This window comes from Oncorhynchus gorbuscha, linkage group LG07 (assembly GCF_021184085.1).
Source record: "Oncorhynchus gorbuscha isolate QuinsamMale2020 ecotype Even-year linkage group LG07, OgorEven_v1.0, whole genome shotgun sequence".
Taxonomy (NCBI): Eukaryota; Metazoa; Chordata; class Actinopteri; order Salmoniformes; family Salmonidae; genus Oncorhynchus; species Oncorhynchus gorbuscha.
In genome coordinates, this window is record NC_060179.1 from 38,487,365 (window position 1) to 38,504,324 (window position 16,960).

Consider the following 16,960-nt stretch of genomic DNA (forward strand, 5'->3'; position numbering starts at 1 on the left):
TGCAACGCTGTTGGCTGGGCTCCCTGCCTGTGCCATTAAACCCCTACAACTCATCCAGAATGCCGCAGCCCGGCTGGTGTTCAACCTTCCCAAGTTCTCTCACGTCACCCCGCTCCTCCGCTCTCTCCACTGGCTTCCAGTTGAAGCTCGCATCCGCTACAAGACCATGGTGCTTGCCTACAGAGCTGTGAGGGGAACGGCACCTCAGTACCTCCAGGCTCTGATCAGGCCCTACACCCAAACAAGGGCACTGCGTTCATCCACCTCTGGCCTGCTCACCTCCCTACCACTGAGGAAGTACAGTTCCAGCTCAGCCCAGTCAAAACTGTTCGCTGCTCTGGCCCCCCAATGGTGGAACAAACTCCCTCACGACGCCAGGACAGCGGAGTCAATCACCACCTTCCCGAGACACCTGAAACCCCACCTCTTTAAGGAATACCTAGGATAGGATAAAGTAATCCTTCTCACCCCCCCCTTAAAAGATTTAGATGCACTATTGTAAAGTGGCTGCTCCACTGGATGTCATAAGGTGAACGCACCAATTTGTAAGTCGCTCTGGATAAGAGCGTCTGCTAAATGACTTAAATGTAAATGTAGTAAACCCCTGTAACCCATAGGCCAAGGGGGTAATAGTACAGTGGTGTATTTTGCATTGTGGGTGGTGGTATAGTAGCATATTAGGGACGGCCTCCCCAACACACCTGCGACTGATGATCATGATATAAGTACAGCAGGGAGCAGCAGCAGAGACACACAGGGTTGGCCCAGTGGCAAACTAGTAGGGTTAACTGGAGCGAGAGAGCATGATGAGAGAGGAGAACGGGTGAGAGGAGGAGGGGATAGGACGATTTCTGACTGCTCCTCCCAACCTGGACTCATATCAGACAGCTACATTGTTGTTGTTATTGGAGTAGAGAGCATTTTGATTGGCTGAGCACACAGACAAGGAGGAGAGCAACATTAATACAGGGCAGGCTAGCGTCATATGACATAAGTATGAGGAGTGTGGCTCTAAACGTAAAACAAATATGGCAGAAATCAATTTCTTTGTATGTTATAATATGCGTCTATACGGTTTCAATTATCCTCAATATACTAGTGTTGTATTTAATGAGCTTTCTACATGTACATCATATTCTCTGTCTTTTCCAGAGTAGAGACGTCTTTACCCAAGCCTCAAAGGCACAAAGACACTTAATCTGGTGCAGGCTTCAAACCGCCAGCCACTCTAATCTACAATGGTTCAGGGGTCAGGGATGGGCTGAGGACGGACGACGGGTTTCTCTGGCAGTAGAGGGGGGAGGGAGTCAGAAAGCGAGCGAGACCAGTAAACTATGGCTGTGCCGTCCGAGCAAGGCCTTCCCAGCGTCAGCCAGAAGGCCAAGAGGTGAAAGGTGAGGTCTGGTGTTTACGTTAACAGTCAGGTCACCAGGGTTACGGTAGGGCTAGGGCATTGCTTTGGCCGGACCGGTGGGACAGTTCACGGACATATCCATCCGTGTGGAATGGAATGTGCTGAAGAGGCCGGATTGATCGGATGGATACAATCCAGCGGTCAATGGGTCATGCTGCAGCCAGACAGACATAGGCGACGTTCCAAATGGCACCCTTTTCCCTAAATAGTGCACTACTTATAAACCAGAGCCCTGGTCAAAAGTAGTGCACTATTTAGGGAAAAAGGTGTCATTTGAGACACAGACAGACAAAGAGAGCAGCCAGTAGCCCAAATAATTCACTGACCGACCGCTGATCTGATGTCTCCCTGATTGGTTTACATGTGGGAACTTAGGCCTATAATTGGTTGTAATGACAACCCAGTTACGAACGGTCATATCAAGTCCAATGTTGTGGTCTAGGAGCAGTGGTCATGCACTCCCCCTCTCTCTCCACTGTTGTGGCCTTTGGTCAGATTAAGGTTTTGTCCCTTACTCTGTCTGGCTCCAGACTGGTCATGGCTCTGTCCCACAAACAGTACAATATATTATGGAGAATTAATTGAATGGAGTTGTGAGAATTCCATCTTCATCGATTTCAAAAAGACTGCCGGTAAAGCAGGGGCAGCATGTGCCGAGTGTCTCAGAGAAAGAGTGACTTAGGATCAGACTTAGGATCAGTTTGGCCTTTTAGACCAAATCCTACTCTGAGATGGTTGATACAGCCCAGGGTTTCCGTGGGTGCCGGATAACGTGACCGGGAAGATTTTAATTTACCGGACCAATATACCCAATTAGGTCGTCCACCCACAGTGCTCAGAATGACAGAAATCACATTTAGATGATGGTAATTAATCTTAACAAAACATTCCAACTCCTGTATTGAAGCAGTCAATAAAACATACATTTTCAAACATTTGCCAAAATGCAATTCGCGCCACTCTAAACAGCACGCCTGAGGAGAGCGGTTCCATGTGACAGAGATTACAATCTTTAGAAAAGTAGAACGAGAGGGAATCTAAAGATGTGCCTTCAGCTTCTGGACGATGAAAGAAAGTTGATATGAAAACCAATAGAACAGGAGAGCTGGTTTCAATGGTATATGAGGAAGTCTTTATAAAATAATAGCCTCCACGTTCCTATGGTCGGATTTTGCCTAGGCTACTTTGAAGCAAGGTAAGACATGCCTCAATGTGAAGTAAAACATTCAGGTTTCAAACAATGTTTTCAAAATGCATACTGCCTTCAGTCCTCATTGCAAAGTGGTGGGTGATGCGCTGATAGCCTGCCTACCATTGCCCATGCACTTGAATGGCAAATGGGAGGCATGCCTCAATTGTGGAATAAAGAGAGAGGAGGCTTGTTTTTCTTCTCAGATTTTTTTGTAGTTAAAAATCCATCAAGAAACCTGGTGCTTCACATCGAGTTAGAACAGAAACTTCAAACAGCAGGACAGAGAGACAGACCCCCCCCCCATATCAGACATATGCCCCTTCTGCCCACCCCATGCCCCCCCGCCCCTGGGGCAAGGACCTCAACATGACAGCAAGACACATGCCCAGGCCGTGAGTAGAGCAACAGGCCCAATCCCCACTCTTATACCTGCCCAAGCCCCACCATGCAACCTAAGAGGTATGTATCAGATGCTCTGCTCACACCTACTGTGACGGTCCGGGCCGAAACCACACAAAAACAACAATACTAGACACTATGGAACACAAAGCTTTTACTAATTCATCCTGGAATATACAAGGTCTGAGGTCATCTGCCTTTGGCCTGAAGAGCAGGAACCCAGACTTCATCAAGAAATTGGAAATACAGACATTGTCATCCTACAAGAAATATGATATAAAGGAGACGGACCCACTGGTTGCCCTCTAGGTTACAGACAGCTGACAGTCAAATACACCAAACTACCAGGTGTAAAACAGGGAAGAGACTCAGGGGGTATGCTAATTTGGCATAGAGCAGACCTAACCCAATCTATTAAATTAGTCAAAACAGGAACATTTTACATCTGGCTAGAAATGAATTAGGAAATTATCTCAACAGACACACATGAGATGTCCTCATGTGTGTTACCTATATCCCCCCAATAGAATCTCCATACTTTAACGATAACAGATTCTCCATCCTAGAGGGGGAGATCAACAATTTCCAGGCTCAGGGACATGTACTAGTCTGTGGTGACCTAAATGCCAGAACCTGTCACCCTCAGCACACAGGGGGACAAACACCTACCTGGAGGTGACAACATTCCCTCCTACATATGCCCCCCAAGACACAACTACGACAACACAACCAACAAAAACGGGTCACAACTCCTGCAGCTGTCGGACGCTGGGTATGTATATAGTCAATGGTAGGCTTCAAGGGGACTCCTATGGTAGGTACACCTATAGCTAATATCTTGGCAGTAGTACTGTAGATTACTTTATCTTAGAGCATTCACAGTCAGTCCACTGACACCACTACTTGAACATAGCTATGCTCAATCATGAGGCATCAAAGCCTAGACAAAAGGTTTCACTGTAATAGTGAAGGTGTAAACTTGGCAGTAGAAAACCTAAAACAATGTATTTGACCTCTGAGATTCCATATCAAATCTAAAATTAAAAACAATGACAATTGGTTTGATGAAAAATGCAAAAACTTAAGAAATTGAGAAACCTATCCAACCAAAAACATATGATGAATCACTAAAGCAATACAGAAATAAACTACGGGGAAAAAAAGGATCAGCTCAATGTAATTGAAGAATCCATCTTATCCATAAAATTGGAAAACTCGAAACAAACAACAAAGAATTATCTATCAAAACCAGAGAAGCATAAACCACTTCGCCCATCTTTTACAAATAAATCATATTTGTCACATACAGGTTTAGCAGATGTTATTGCAGGTATAGCAAAATGCTTATAAAAAACGAAATACTGCAAAGTTTCCTAAGAGCTAGAAGTACGACAGCCCTCTCTGTCAGCGCCATTTCATCGTTTGGCTCTATAACAAAGAACAAACAGCATAAACATATACATGATCAAATACAAATCTTAGAATCAACTATTAAAGACTACCACAACCCACTGGATTCTCCAATTACATTGAATGAACTACAGGACAAAATACAAACCCTCCAACTCAAAAAGGCCTGTGGGGTTGATGGTATCACGAAATAAAATGATAAAATATACAGACCACAAATTTCAAATTGGCTATACTTAAACGTTTTAACATCATCCTCAGCTCTGGCATTTCCCCCAATATTTGGAACCAAGGTCTGATCACCCCAATCCACAAAAGTGGAGACAAATTTGACACGGCTGAAGGTGGAGGATGGAGGGGGGTCTGGAATGGGGTGCCAGGGGGAGGGGAGAGTGGGAAGGGTGTGCACAGCAGCAGTCAGCCCAGTGGAGGCCAGGCCAACCTCCCCAAGGTCTTAGCTCAGATTAAAAGGTCTGGATCTCTTCTAGATAAGGTCAGGATGCGGGGGGCAAGCCTTCATAGCCAGCCATGTCCAGCGGGCATGTTCTCAGCCACCCCCCATAATCAAGGTACTCTCCTCAAGCTAACCAGGTCCACAGTCTCTGAGTGTGTGTGGTACCACAGCCTTGAATTATACTACGATCTGTATGGTACTGAACACAAGTGTACACTAGGTATCGGGCATCATCTACAGTTCAGCATCATTGTGTCCAACAAATTACAGCAATAGGCTTTTTATATTATTTCTTCATACACTTTGGCATAAAACTGATCAGACAGCACATGCCAGTTCATTATCAAAACACAGAGAGCTGCATAACACCTGACCATAACACTATCCTCCTAACTCCTTCTTACATACAAAAACTCGAACAGGAAATACCAGTGACTCACTCAATACGTAAATGGTCCCATGAAATGGATGCTAAACTACAGGACTGTTTTGCCAGCACAGACATTGAGGAGTTTACCACATAAGTCACCGGCTTCATTAGTAATGAAGCCGGATGAGCTTCATCACCAGATGGCAACGTCATCCCGACCTGTTTGATAGCTCGTCGTCTCCCACAGTGACCACCATGGATTACAGGCAACAGCCTCACTGAGCTAAAGTCTTTAGCTTTCATGGAGCGGGACACTAATCCGGACACTTAAGAAATCACACTTCGACATCCGACAAGCTAATAAGAAATCCTGCTACAACATCCAATGAGTCATCAAACAGTAAAAGCGCCAGTACAGGACTAGGAATCCTACTACGTCGGATGTGGCAGGGCTTGCAAACTATCAAGGATTACAAAGCGAAGCCTACCAGACAAACTAAATGCCATCTATGCTCGCTTCGAAGGCAAGCAACATTGAGCCATGCATGAGAGCAACAGCAGTTCCGGGACGACTGTGTGATCTCGATCTCTGTAGCTGATGTAAGATCTTAAAAACAGGTGAACATTCACAAGGCTGCGGGGCCAGATGCATTACAATGACGCTTGCGCTAATCAGCTGGCAAGTGCCTTCACTTACATTTTCTCTCCCTGACCCTGTGTCTAATATCAACATGTTTCAAGCAGACCACCATAGTCCCTGTGCCCAAGAACACCAAGGTAGCCTGTCTAAATGACAATCGACCAGTAGGACTCACATCTGTAGCCATGAAATGCTTTGAAAGGTTGGTCATGCCACACATCAACACAATCATCATCCCAGACACCCGGGACCCACTCCAATTCGCATACTGCGCCAACAGATCCACAGATCCACGCAATCTCTATTCCACTCCACACTGCCCTCTCCCACCTGGATAAGAGGAACACCCATGTCAAAATGTTGTTCATTGACTAAAGCTCAGCGTTCAATACCATAGTGCCCTCGAAGCTCATCACTAAGCTCAGGAGCCTGGGATTGAACACCTCCCTCTGCAACTGGATCCTGGACTTCCTGATGCGCTGCCCCCAGGTGGTGAGGGTAGGCAACAGTGGAGGCTCTTCAGAGGAGGAAGGGGATGACCAACCTACTCAGTGAATTTCATTTATTTTCATTTTTATGTTGAAACATTAAAAAAGTAATCCTTTTTAGAGAAAACTATACTAAATATATTTTCATCACAAAATAACTGATTAACACACATGGTTTTGCAATTAAAAGGTCTACAGTAGCCTCAACAGCAGGGTAGCACCATGGTGTAGTCGTAAGACAGCTACTTTCAATACAAAACCGAGGCGGCTCATGGTTGTCACCCCCTTCCATAGAGTTACACAGTAATTATGACTAGGGCTGTTGCGGTGACCATATTACTGCCACACCGACAGTCATGACTGCAGTAAAATGTGACTGCCCAGCTCAAATCAGTCTTCTGTTGCAACATTTTATATTTTTTACATTGGATAAAAGTAGAGGCTCAGAGCTACAAAATGGTATATCATACACTGCATTAGACCATTCTCCTTGTATGACTGGTGGAGGAGAGTCAGGTGTGTTCTACTGATGCTGAAAGACAAATTCCAGAAATACTTTAGCATTATTATACAATAGATATATATCCGTACTTTAGGGCCCATGATGCAATTCTTCAGGAAATGGGCGTGGCTTCACATCGTTTCCAGATTTGAAGGAAATGACGGAAAATATGCAGTCAAAGTATAATGTGAGCGGATACAAATTCATTGCTTTAGCCAATTAACAAATTCATTGCTTTAGCCAATTAACAAATTCATTGCTTTAGCCAATTAACAAATTCATTGCTTTAGCCAATTATCAAATGTTAAGAAAATATTGAGCAATGTAATAAAGTAATGACTTTCCAAATAAGTTACCTTACACGTTATACTGGCTGACAATTTGTTAGCTGTGTCCTTACGAACCACAGTTTATCATTACAGCAGTATGTACCGGTATGTCATTAGCTAGCTAACTAACATTGGTTGGATACTTACCCTATAGTTAATATACTGGAAAGTTTGATGTCTAACTAACTAAATATGCAATGTTTATTGAACTTGATTATTCCTGTCATTCTTAGCTTAGCTGGACATTCGGGTGCTTTTGTAAATTCACTATGGCCATCTAGGGCAGCAGGTAGCCTAGTGGTTAGAGCGTTGGGACAGTAACCGAAAGGTTGGTGGATCGAATCCCTGAGCTGACAAGATAAAAATCTGTCGTTCTGCCCCTGAACAAGTCAGTTTAATCCAGCGTTCCTAGGCTGCCATTGTAAATAATAATTTGTTCTTATTTGTTATTTAACTGACTTGCCTAGTTAAATAAAGGTAAAATAAAATCTACTCCGATTTCAGAGCAATTTACGAGTGCTCAAAACTGGCAGTAAATCTCAGCAAAAAAAAGCGTAATAAAATTGTTGCCAGCAGCACAGTTCAGGTCACCAATGCTCTGGATAACATGGAAACTGACTAACCAGCTCTGCTAGGGCGAGTAAAAGTATCGTAGTGGTCTCATTTGTGTCTGAAAGTAGCTAGCAAGCTAGCCTACGTTAGCTTGGATGCTTGACTGCCGTTGTAAGGTCAGATCTCTCAAATCAACCCTACTCTTCAGTTCAAGCATCAAGTGTGCACTCAGAGTGAAACACTCAATTTATAAACAGACAATCTGACAATGCAATGAATTTACGAGCGCACGCTGGCACGATTAATTTTAACTTCTCTAGGATAGGGGGCAGCATTCGGAATTTTGGATGAAAAGCATGCCCAAATTCAACTGCCTGCTAGTCATCCCTAGAAGTAGAGGTATGCATATTATTAGTATATTTGGATAGGAAACACTGAAGTTTCTAAAACCGTTTCAATCATGTATGTGAGTATAACAGAAATTATTTAGCAGGCGAAACCCAGAGGACAAACCATTCAGATTTTTTTTTTTTTTCGAGGTCACTCTCTTTTCAGTGGGTTTTCATTGGGAATCCAGATTTCTAAGGGACCTTCTTGCAGTTCCTATTGCTTCCACTGGATGTCAGTCTTTAGAAATTGGTTGAGGTTATTTCTTTGTGTAATGAAGAAGTACGGCCATCTTGAACGAGGGTCACTTGAAGTGTACTGTTAGAGGCGCATTACCAGAAAGCATGCTTCAGTTTGTTTTCTTCCTGTATTGAACACAGATCATCCAGTCTTCAATTTTATTGATTATTTACGTAAAGAAATATCTAAAATTGTATTACAAAAGTAGTTGAAATGTTTTGGCAAAGTTTACAGGTAACTTTTGAGATATTCTGTAGTCACGTTGGAGAAGTTGGATGGATCAAACGCACCAAATAAATGGATATTTTGGATATATATCGACGGAATTAATCGAACAAAAGGGCCATTTGTGATGTTTATGGGACATATTGGAGTGCCAGCAAAAGAAGCTCGTCGAAGGTAAGGCATGAATTATATTTTGTATTTCTGCGTTGTGTCTCGCCTGCAGGGTTGAAATATGCTTTTCTCTTTGTTTACTGGGGTGCTATCCTCAGATAATAGCATCTTTTGCCTTCGCTGAAAAGCCTTTTTGAAATCTGCCATGTTGGCTGGATTGTGTAGCTTAAATTAAAGTGTAGCTTTAATTTGGTATCTTTGTATGTGTGATTTCATGAAAGTTAGATTTTTATAATATGAATGAATGAATGAATGTTTACGCGCCTGCTTCTGCCTACCACCACTCGGTCAGATACTTAGATACTTAGTATGCTCAGTCAGATTGTATCCAACGCAGGACACACTAGATAATATCTAGTAATATCATCAACCATGTGTAGTTAACTAGTGATTATGATTGATTGTTTTTTATAATTTAAGTTTAATGCTAGCTAGCAACTTACGCAAATGCAGTAAGCCAAGGTAACAGGCAGTCAGTCTCCTTGTGGAGTGCAACGAGAGAGAGGCAGGTCATTATTGCGTTGGACTAGTTAACTGTAAGGTTGCAAGATTGGTTCCCCGAGCAGACAAGGTGAAAATCTGTCGTTCTGCCCCTGAACTAGGCAGTTAACCCACCGTTCCTAGGCCGTCATTGAAAATAAGTATGTGTTTTTAACTGACTTGCCTAGTTAAATAAAAGTTATATATATATTTTTTGAAATCGGCAAATCAGCACCCAAAAATACCTCTAGTTTACCCGAAAGATGAGTGAACCATTCTTCACCTCATTATAACATTTTTGGTCTGGCAGATTACGTGACACCCAGAATGCTTTGTATAAAACATGTCAACAAACATGGCGTCACACATAGCTGGAAAATTGCTTAGTTCATTATAAATCAGTACAACCTTTAAAAAAAAAAGAAGTATTTTACACACATCATAGGTGTCCATTACAATATTTGAATGAATCGGAATGCATTATGTGTCACCAGTAATTGAAAACGTGAATAAAACTTTTAAATACATTATCCAACACATAAATATACTGTATCACCTACAGCAGAAACAACACGATATACAGAAAACAAGGAAATTACTGTGATAGGAACACACACGTCCAAAGTTATTATTTGAAAGAAAAACAACAAAGAAGGCAAAGCGAGTGCCAGCAAGAAAATGTTCCTATTCTTGCAAGACTGCAAATATATGCATACTTGATTTGCACAAATATGAGTGAAGTGCGGTGGGTTTTCCTGGAAGAGAGACGTTTATCGGGCTCAGTAAAGCCTCGAAACAAATTGTCTGCAACACTGAAATCTACTACTTATATGTGAATTAATGACGAGGTGGAACACACCTCAATTCAAACTGTTAGAAAATAATTTGAAATGGACAAATTGAACCACAGCCTATATAGACAATTAGCAGCCAGCGCGTGTTAACTGTCTTGTTGGGTAATATTCACATTTTGGAACAAGTGAATGCATTCTGACATCACGTGCATAAAACAACTCACACTGGGGCGACCATTAGAGATATTTGGAACTCACACGTGAAAAGGTTAAGCATTCTAGTACAGTTAAATAGCTGAAACACAAACACAAACACAAATGTTATTTTGTTGGCAATTACACATGTCCCCATTACCGGTAAAACAATCCAAACCTATTTCTTTCACTTACTTGCTGTGCTGTTTTGTTGTTAATTTGTTGAGTCGTTTCATTCTCAAACAGGATTTTATCATAAACTCAGCAAAAAAAAAGAAACGTCCTCTCACTATTTTCAGCTAACTTAACATGTGTAAATATTTGTATGAACATAAGATTCAACAACAGACATAAACTGAAAAAGTTCCACAGACGAACAGGGTTAAAATCAAAAGTAACAGTCAGTATCTGGTGTGGCCACCAGCTGCATTAAGTACTGCAGTGCACCTCCTCCTCATGGACAGTTCTTGCTGTGAGATGTTACCCCACTCTTCCACCAAGGCACCTGCAAGTTCCCGGACACTTCTGGGGGGGGAATGGCCCGAGCGCTCACACTCCGATCCAACAGATCCCAGACGTGCTCAATGGGATTGAGATCCAGTCTCTTCACTGGCCGTGGCAGAACACTGAATTTACGCACAGAACGAGCAGTATGGATGGTGGCATTGTCATGCTGGAGGGTCATGTCAGGATGAGAATGCAGGAAGGGTACCACATGAGGGAGGATAATGTCTTCCCGGTGTGATATTTAGATGTACCGATCTTGTGCAGGTGTTACACGTGGTCTGCCACTGCAAGGACAATCAGCTGTCCGTCCTGTCTCCCTGTAGCGCTGTCTTAGGCATCTTACAGTACGAACATTGGAATTTATTGCCCTGGCCACATCTGCAGTACTCATGCCTCCTTTCAGCATGCCTAAGGCACATTCACGCAGATGAGCAGGGACCCTGGGAATCTTTCTTTTGGTGTTTTTCCAGAGTCAGTAGAAAGGCCTCTTTCGTGTCCTAAGTTTTCATAACTGTGACCTTAATTGCCCACCGTCTGTAATATAATAATAATAATAATAATAATAAATGCCATTAAGCAGACGCTTTTATCCAAAGCGACTTACAGTCATGTGTGCATACATCACAATCTCTCTCTACAGTAATAACACAATCTCTCTACAGTAATAACACCATCTCTCTCTACAGTAATAACACCATCTCTCTCTACAGTAATAACACCATCTCTCTCTACAGTAATAACACCATCTCTCTCTACAGTATTAACACCATCTCTCTCTACAGTAATAACACCATCTCTCTCTACAGTATTAACACCATCTCTCTCTACAGTATTAACACCATCTCTCTCTACAGTAATAACACCATCTCTCTCTACAGTAATAACACCATCTCTCTCTACAGTAATAACACAATCTCTCTCTACAGTAATAACACAATCTCTCTCTACAGTAATAACACAATCTCTCTCTACAGTAATAACACAATCTCTCTCTACAGTAATAACACAATCTCTCTCTACAGTAATAACACAATCTCTCTCTACAGTAATAACACAATATCTCTCTACAGTAATAACACAATATCTCTCTACAGTAATAACACAATATCTCTCTACAGTAATAACACAATATCTCTCTACAGTAATAACACAATATCTCTCTACAGTAATAACACAATATCTCTCTACAGTAATAACACAATATCTCTCTACAGTAATAACACAATATCTCTCTACAGTAATAACACAATATCGCTCTACAGTAATAACACAATATCTCTCTACAGTAATAACACAATATCTCTCTACAGTAATAACACAATTTCTCTCTACAGTAATAACATAATCTCTCTCTACAGTAATAACATAATCTCTCTCTACAGTAATAACATAATATCTGTAAGCTGTTAGTGTCTGAACGACTGTTCCACAGGTGTTCCAATTGTTTATGGTTCATTGAACAAGCATGGGAAACAGTGTTTAAACCATTTACAATGAAGATCTGTGAAGTTAATGGAGTTTTACAAATTATCTTTGAAAGACAGAGTTTACATGTCAAGCAGTGATGTTTCAGCTGTCTGTCCGTGGCCTCTTCTGTCACGCGTCCTCTTCGTCGGTGCACACTGTCACTGTGTCCGTTTTCATCTTGTCCAGCTGTGTATGTAACATTTTACGTAAACCCTGTTTTTTTGTCTGCATCGAAGTAGAGGTCCTTGTACCTAGCATTGAGTATGGTGGTGACACAGCAAAGAGGCTCAGAGAGAATGCCACCGAATCGCTTGTTCACAGCCTCAAGTGCAAGTTAACCCCACGGTCTGTGTCGGCAGTTTTGTTGAGCAAGCGTTTCAATACCATGACAGAGGGTATCATGTCTGCTGCAGACGCAGTTGATGAGCTTATTTGAGTCAGTTGTATGAATGGAGCTAGGAGTGTGTTCACGTTTCCAAGTTTCAAACATGTTCTCAAATGCCATTGAAATGGCAGCAGCAGTATGAGAACCAGCACATTCTTGAGCATGCAATACGGCTTTGCTCAGTACGAAATCCTTGTCGACCCACTGTGCTGTCAGGCTCAGAATGATCATGGGGCGGACATCACTTGTCCAAATGTCAGTCGTGAAGCAAATAGCAGTGACGCCCATAGCAAGTAGCCAATGGATGTGCTTTTCAACAATACTGTGTAACTCCAGTAGGGCAACATCTGAAAAATAGCGCCTACTTGGTAGTGTGTACCGTGGCTCGAGGTGCTCGAGCAGTCGGCGAAAGACAACATCATACACGACAGAGAACAGTTGATTGTCAAGGGCAATGCATTCCATTATCTTGGCGTTAATGGATTTCACCTATGATAAATGTTCTTACTCTTTCAAATGACTGCTCGACTTGAACTTGTTTCATTGTTGGAAGTGTGCGCTTAGTTTTTTTCTGCTTTTGTTTGTGGTATTGAAAGATTTCACCTTCTCCCCTCCTCTGGGAATAATAGTAGCACAAATGTTGCATATGGCCTTTTGGTTATCTTCCTTTGAAACTTGAAAACAGATCCACACAGCAGACATTGTGGGCTAGGTTAGGAATGCTGTGAAGCGAATTATTTTTTTGTTGCGCCATTACGTCATATAGGTATGCATTTCAGCTTTGACATCGGTTTTCACATCGGCGTTAAACTAGACAGACATCGGGCCAATGCTGATGCTGGCATTTTTAGCTAATAGCATCCGAATCTGATGTGCTTACCGATGTATTGTGCATCCCTAATTATTATACATACTGGATGGACTGGTTATCTCATGCTATACTCCAAAATGTATATCCACGAGTCCGGGATAGAACGTATAGCCCTAGGCCAAGGGGGGGGGGGGAGTATGGGGCAAAGTACGGCTCGTGGGATACTTTCTTTCTTACTCCTTCATTTCATGGTATCCAATTGGTAGTTACAGTCTTGTCCCATCGCTGGTTGAGAGTCACGCGCCACCACAGGAGTCGCTAGAGTGCGATGGGACAAGGAAATCTCGGCCTGCCAAACCCTCTCCTAACCCAGACAATGCTGAGCCAATTGTGCACCGCCTCATGGGTCTCCCAGTCACGGCCCGCTAATACATAGCCTGGGATCGAACCCGGGTCTGTAGTGATGCCGCAAGCACTGCCTTAGACCGCTGTGCCTCTCGGGAGGCCCCGCAAATTGATTTTAACAAACAATTGGTCCCCCAAACAATTCGGCCCTCCGTTGAATTTCAAAATCCCGATGTGGCCCTTGAGCCAAAATGTTTGCCCACCCCTGCCTTAGGCGATGCTTTTGGTTCATTGATTGTACAGTTAGCCTACTACTAATTTGTATTTAATTTTGAATAGCCTAGTAATAGAGTTTTTTTATATTTTCATAATTAAGTAGGTGACACATTACCTTTAGCTATAGATAATATTTAACCACCATGTGTATCCATCTCCTCCTCGATCTCCTAAATTCCTTACTCGACCGCACAGAAGTGCTGTCAAATGAAATATGTTTTGTTGCGAAAACATGTTACTATCAATGTTCCCGAACAGATTGTTTCCCAAATTAAGCACTGGGTAGATGCTGCCCAACAGGTGAACCTTATTCCTGCGAGAGCATGCTCCTCAAACAGTGGTTGATGCATGGAGTGTCTCAGCTGCTCAAATTAAGCAAATGTTCAATTATAAAACCCTGTTCCTGCCCATTTGATAATATTCAACAGTAAATTGAAAACAATTTGACAGATTAGTAAAGACAAAATAAATTGAGAATAGTCTGATCGGTGAAAATATGACCACTTGATGAGAGAACAGCTGTGCAGCAGGAACTTTTCCCCCCTACTTTCTCAAATCATCAATAGCCTATAGTTGCACCATGCAGACCGTATATGTATTGATTTTTAAGACAGTCAAAGTTTGCCAATTAACTCTAAATCTAGCATATAGGACCGGTTACATCAAATGACCATTTTCACGCTCAACATAGCCACTTCCTATGTGTCCTCGCACCATAATAGGAAAAATATTCTTTCTATTTTATTCAGGTCAATTATATTATTCTTACTATAAAATCATGTCACAGGACTTATAAGCACATCTTCTCAGCTAAATTAACCAGCCTACAGCATGGCGCATAGCCAAACAACATAGGCCCACAGTAGGCCAACTCATATTTTGTTCTTCTGAAATACAATTTCTTCATATCATGTTTCTTTAGACCTGACTAAAATAAATATGTATTATGATGCATATTACATTAATTTATTAGACTTTTTAAAATGTAGATGTTACAAAGCAAAGGCGTTCATCAGTGGCTTGTATGCAGAGGCCTGGAGATGCTAGACATGTTTATGTTAATTATCAGTAAATCACCGTGAGATCGGCAGTATTTTGCAGGACAATAACCGGCTGACAGAAATTCATAAATATTTAAGTGCCTTTGAACGGGGTACGGTAGTAGGTGCCAGGCACACTGGTTTGCGCCAAAAACGCTCCTGGGGTTTGCGTCGCTACAGTTTCCTGTGTGTATCAAGAATGTTCCACTACCCAAAGAACATCCAGCCAACTTGACACAACTGTGGGAAGCATTGGACTCAACATCGGCCAGCATCCCTGTGGAACGTACCAACAAATTGAGGCTGTTCTGAGGGCAAAGGGGAGGGAGGGTGCAACTCAATATTAGGAAGGTGTTCCTAATGTTTGGTATACTCAGTGTGCCCTATGGTCAAAAGTAGTGCACCACATATGAAATTGGGTGCCATTTAGGACATAGCCCATGGTATACAGTCCCATGCAGAGTGGACATACAGGAACAGAAGCAGACCACCGTATGTCATTAGCTGTCACCTGAACAGATCAATAAGAGAGAAATGGCATTCCAATTACGATCTAGCCGCTTGGCTCTGAATAGGGATGTGGATCAATCAATATCCAACTCAATGGAGGGGGGGAGGGGGAGGATAAACCCTCAGCAGTCTGAATTCCGCCAAAAGAGAAAGGATTCCATGTAGCCTATTGTTTTTCAAATTATGTTTCCAAGTAATTTGTTTTTTAAGCAAAATCTTGCTTAATTGATACAGTAGTGAAGATATTCTGTCTACTTTTTTGATACAATCGGATCAGTTCAAGCCAACCTCCAAATGTAATGTGCTCCTTCTAAAATGCCAAATATGGCTGTAGACTTCCATATACTAGTGAGAATTCTGTCGGAAGGAGCCACCGTGGACAGAGAGGTATTAATTTCCTGTGCAGAAGAGAGAGGAGAAAGGCAGGATGATGGAAACCAGCCAATCAACTTTGACCTGGCCTTGTTGTTGACGAGGAATTTAATTTCCATATCACTGTTATGGTTATTTCACGGCCACACACACACACACACACACACACACACACACACACACACACACACACACACACACACACACACACACACACACACACACACACACACACACACACACACACACACACCTGGATGATCGAAGTCTTGTGCGTTTTTGTGTAAGGGTCACACCAACGGTCCCGTCTGTCACCAGGCCTAGGTGATGTCACGTCCGGGTTAGAAGAGAGAGAGCGAGAGAGTTATTTTCTCAGCTCTCTGGATGTGTCCCAAATGGCACCCTATTTTCTATATAGTGCACTATATGGGCACTGATCAAAAGTAGTGGACTATAAAGGAAATAGGGTGCCATTTGGGAAGCAGCCTCTGGATGAGACCAACATTTCCAGAGGGTTAAGGAGCAGGAAGTGTGTGTTAATCTAACAGTGTTCCACACTAAACCTTTACCTGACCTTTCACTTCTCTAACACATTTGAACCCACTGTATAAAATGGCACCCTATTCCATATGTAGGGCACTACTTTTGAACAGGGCCCATAGGTATCTGGTCAAAATTGGTGCACTAGGGAATAGTGTGCCATTTGAGACGCAAATGTAGAATAGGTCAGACATTACTAAAGAGTGGTAAGGAAGAGAGGGGGGTGTGGGTTGTGCTGTCAGTTCTTAGTGGAGGTAGAGAAAATATATAGATGTGAGCCTAACTAGTATAGAAAGAGTAGAAAGCACAAGATGGAAGGGCAGTAACAAGTGATGTGCTGCTCTCCTTACCAAGTAGGCTTTCCCTTTCTCACACACACAGAGAGAGAGAGAAATATACACAACCTCTCCTCTAGTACTGGCTCACAAACTACTTTAATTAAGTTCTCCCCCAGTGGGGGAAAGT

At 42.4% G+C, this 16,960-nt stretch overlaps 1 protein-coding gene across 4 annotated transcripts in view; it reads right to left on the reverse strand.

Annotated features, from left to right (window-relative positions):
- LOC124039842 (zinc finger protein 438-like) overlaps positions 1–16,960 on the reverse strand; it is a 113,478-nt gene that overhangs the window by 10,159 nt on the left and 86,359 nt on the right. The window contains exon 1 of one of the 4 annotated variants that reach the window (XM_046356302.1): positions 16,209–16,230. The exons of the other annotated variants lie outside the window; for them this stretch is intronic. The gene's annotated coding sequence lies outside the window, so the exon portion shown is untranslated. Of the gene's footprint in view, positions 1–16,208; positions 16,231–16,960 lie in introns of those variants that run through there. 4 annotated transcript variants of the gene reach the window in all.